Raw genomic sequence first — 5059 nt, forward strand, 5'->3', positions numbered from 1 at the left:
TTATTGGCCAACCCTACAGAAAGAAGCTATAGAATTTGTAAAGACATGTCCACCATGTCAGAAACATGCCAACTTCCACATCGCCCTGCCAGAAGAGCTCATCAGTGTAACCTCGCCCTGGCCATTTGCAAAATGGGGACTTGATCTTCTCGGACCCTTTCCCCAGGGATCAGGACAAGTAAAATTCCTCATAGTCGGAGTAGACTATTTTACAAAATAGATTGAGGCAGAGCCCCTAGCCAACGCCACCGCTCAAAGAAGTCGGAAATTCCTATACAGGAACATTGTCACGAGCTTTGGGGTTCCATACTCCATCACCACAGACAATGGCACTCAATTCACAGATGCAGGCTTCAGGAGACTAGTAGCCGACTTGAATATAAAGCACCAGTTCACCTCCATCGAACACCCTCAAGCCAATGGACAGGCCGAAGCTGCCAACAAAGTCATATTGGCTGGGTTGAAACAGAGACTACAAGATGCAAAGGGAGCTTGGGCCGAAGAACTTCCACAAGTCCTATGGGCATATCGAACAACGCCACAGTCCACCACAAATGAATCACCCTTTCGACTAGCATATGGAGTGGAGGCAATGATCCCAGTAGAGATCGAGGAAGGGTCATCCAGAGTAGTCCACTACAATGAAGAGGCCAACTCTCAACTTCAGAAGGAAAAACTCGACCTACTACCTGAAATCCAGGAAAGAGCTAGGATCAGGGAAGAAGCACTAAAACATCGAATGGCTTCCAGATATAACTAGAAGGTAGTGCCGAGAAGTTTCACGGAGAACGATCTCATTCTAATCCGAAATGATATTGGAACAACTCGACCAGGAGAAGGAAAGTTGGCAGCAAACTGGAAAGGACCCTACCGAGTTGTAAAAGTACTTGGAAAGGGCTACTACAGACTGTTCGAACTCGATGGACGAGAGCTTCCCAGATCATGGCACGCCTGCAACCAAAGAAGGTACTACAGCTAGAAAAGTAAAAGATCTCACTATTGGATGCACTCTTTTTCCTGAAAAGGTTTTTTAATGAGGCACCAAGTTGAGACTCAAACACTATTCGAAGAGAAACTAGGCAACGTTGAGAGTTAGAGGACAAGCTCTTAAAGCTCGAAGCCGACCTTAAAACAAAAACCATCCAACATGATCCTGAAGGCAGCTCTCACAAAGATCAAGATCCATTCACCAAAGAAATCATGAAGGCCAAAGTCCCAAAAGACTTTAAAGCTCCCGACATGACTCCGTATGACGGCACATCGGATCCTAGGCATCATCTCAGCAATTTCAGAAGTAGAATCTATCTCACGGATGCCTCAGATGCCATTCGATGCAAAGCCTTCCCAGCAACCCTGACAAAGACAGCAATTAAGTGGTTCGACACTTTGCCTCCAAGATCCATCACAAGTTTTGACGACCTGGCCAAGAAATTTCTCACCCAATTTTCCATCCAGAAGGACAAAGCCAAACACGTCCCAAGCTTATTAGGAATTAAGCAGGGAGATCGGGAGAGTCTTCGTAGCTACATGGAGAGGTTCAACAAAGTATGCCTGGACATACAAAGCCTACCAACGGAAGCAGCCGTCATGGGACTCATCAATGGCCTGCAAAAAGGACCTTTTAGTCACTCCATATCAAAGAAACATCCAACATCTCTAAATGAAGTGTAGGAACGAGCTGATAAGTACATCAACATGAAGAAAAATTCTCGGCTAGGAGAGACCTCAAAATCCGGATTCTTCTACTCCTCCCGAAATAAGGATAAAGAGTCAAAGAAAAAAGAATGAGGAAATTGGACAGAGTACTGTGAATATCACCGAATCTACGGACATCCTACCAACGAATGCTTTGATTTGAAAAATGTTATTGAGAAATTGGTGAGAAAAGGACGACTAGATCGGTATTTAGCCAACAAATCGGATGAGCCTCGAAAAAGAAGAAAGGACGAAGAGGTCGGACGAAGAGAACGACCACCTCACAACCAGAAAGACACGTTTACATGATAAACAGAGGATTCGCAGGAGGGGGGATCTCAAAATCATCTCGCAAAAGGCACCTCAAAGAAATATATCATGTCGAGGGAGGAAAAGGATCACCCGACCTCCCTACAATTACTTTCACCCAAGAAGACGCGGCAGGCATCATCCTGGGACATGACGATCCTATGGTCATCACCATCATATTGGCCAATGCAAATCTTCACCGTACACTAGTAGACCAAGGAAGCTCGGCGGATATTTTGTTTAAACCCGCCTTCGATAAACTCAGCCTGCAGGAGAAAGAACTTAGAGCATATCCGAACAGCTTGTTTGGACTAGGAGACACTCCAATTCAACCGCTTGGATAAATCTCTCTACACACAACTTTAAGAAAAGGAACCCGATCAAGGATACTCAACATAGACTACATTATAGTCGACGTAAGCTCAGCCTACAACACCCTGATAGGTCGGGCAACATTGAATCAGCTCGCAGCAGTAGTTTCAACTCTGCATCAATGCATAAAATTCCCAACTTCAGAGGGAATTGCCATGATAAAAGGAGATAAGAAGATAGCGCGACACTGTTACAATGAAAGTCTGAACCTCAGAGGCAACGGGGAAGAAATCCACACTATCGAACTCGGGGGAGTTCGAGGTCGAAAAGAACTCCGTCCACAACCAGAAGGCGAGATCGAAGAAGTCCAAATCGGAGATGACCAGGACAAAACAACAAATATCGGGGCAACCTTAAATGAGGACGTAAAGAAACCTCTAATTCATCTCTTAAGGAACAATGTCGCCCTCTTTGCATGGAAGGCTGCAGACATGCCAGGTACAGACCCCGAGCTAATGTGCCATAAACTGGCAGTATACCCAGGATCTCGGCCAGTACAGCAGAAGCGTAGGAAGCTCGGACCAGAAAGATCCCAAGCTGTGGAAGAACAGGTACAAGCTCTACTGGAGGCAGGATTCATAAGAGAAGTCAAGTATCCACTATGGGTAGCCAATGTTGTCTTAGTGAAAAAGTTAAATGGGAAATGACGGATGTGCACTGATTACACCGACCTCAACAAAGCTTTCCCAAAAGATCCCTATCCACTCCCAAATATCGACACTCTAGTGGATGCCTCCTCTGAATACAAGTATCTCTCGTTCATGGATGCCTACTCAGGATACAATCAAATCCCAATGTATCCACCCGATCAGGAAAAATCCTCATTCCTAACTCCAAAAGCAAACTATTGTTATGTCGTCATGCCATTCGAACTCAAAAATGCAGGAGCTACTTACCAAAGATTAATGAACAAAGTATTCGCAGACCATATTGGGAAACTCATGGAGGTATATGTAGATGACATGTTGGTAAACACACAGAGTGAAGAATCGCTACTATCCGACCTCACCAAAGTGTTCGACACCATAAGAAAGTATGGTATGCGACAAATCCAGCAAAATGCACCTTTGCAGTAGAAGCTGGCAAGTTCCTGGGCTTCATGCTCACACAAAGAGGAATTGAGGCAAACCCGGATAAATGTCGGGCAATACTCGACATGAAAAGTCTGACCTGCGTCAAAGAGGTCAACAACTCAATGGAAGACTGGCAGCCTTGTCCAGATTTCTTGCCGGATCGGCCATAAGGTCTCTCCCCTTCTACGCCACTTTAAAGAAGGGAAATAGGTTTGAATGGACAACGGAGTGCGAGCAGGCTTTCCAGGATTTCAAATGGTTCCTAGGACAGCCACCTATTCTAACTCGACCACGAGAAGGAGAACTACTCGTATTATACCTCGCAGTAGAAAATCGAGCAATAGCCTCATCACTGGTCAGAGAAGACGAAAGTGGGCAACAACCCATCTATTTCATCAGCAAAGCTTTGCAATGGGCCGAACTGAATTATCAAAAGATAGAGAAGTTCGCCTACGCTCTCATACTAACATCTCGACGACTTCGCCCATATTTTCAAGCTCACACCATCAAGGTTCGGACTAACCAGCCCATAAAAGGCATTTTACAGAAGACAGATTTAGCTGGAAGGATTCTACAGTAGGCAGTCGAGCTATCTGAATTCGATCTTCAGTATGAAGCTTGGACGGCCATCAAGACTCAGTACTTGGCCGATTTTATTGCTGAATACACTGACACCCCGGGAACTCCTATAAAGTGGAATCTCTATGTAGACGGCTCTTCAAACAAAACCGGGGTGGGGCAGGTGTGATAATAGAAAGCGATCAGGGAACCCAAATCGAACTCTCCTTGAAATTCGAGTTCCCTACTTCCAATAACCAGGCCAAGTATGAGGCACTATTGGCTGGTTTGAAGCTGGCCAAGGAGGTAGGAGCTCAAAATCTTATTATCTTCAGTGATTCACAAGTAGTTACCTCACAAATAGAAGGGACCTACCAAGCTAAAGACCCCGTTCATACCCTGGGTCGAGATGACCGAGCCGGGATGTTCAGTAGCAAAGCGACCGACCTCTTTAGGTCAAGCAGACCGACTTCTTTACGAAGAAGTCGGCCAAAGCGACATGAAAAGCCCAAAGAAGGGCCCAACTCAAGGAATACGACCCAGATCCAAAGGCAACCCAAGCCAATAGAGACAAGGGCGGTTCCACGGAAGATAAGCTGACCTCAACAAAAGATAAGATAAGATAAGATAACTAACTTATCTTATCCAAAGAAGGTCACATCTCACTACTATAAATACACTGGAGCACCCAGGTATAACTCATACTCTGATTCTACATAAAACCTGCTTAATACCCATGCTAACTTAAGCATCGGAGTCTCTTGCAGGTACCCCCCACCCTCCGATGACCAAGGATCAGAAGTGCAGCCAGTCCAACAAGTCGGACACAACAGCTCCGGCTGCCACTCACCAGCCAAACACGTCATCTCCGACCAGTCAGAAGATCTCATCCGAGATCGACCTATAGTTTCAGGTGACCCTCGGAACATTGGCGCCATTGCCGGGGAACCTAGAAGTCATCCCAACACCATGGCGGATGGCCATGACAACGACCACGACTCAGATCTAGAAAACAGAACACCGCACAAGAATGTGGACACTACATTGAAGGA

The sequence above is a fragment of the Arachis ipaensis genome, chromosome B6 (genome assembly GCF_059453495.1).
Source record: "Arachis ipaensis isolate K30076 ecotype BB chromosome B6, ASM5945349v1, whole genome shotgun sequence".
In the NCBI taxonomy this organism is placed as follows: Eukaryota; Viridiplantae; Streptophyta; class Magnoliopsida; order Fabales; family Fabaceae; genus Arachis; species Arachis ipaensis.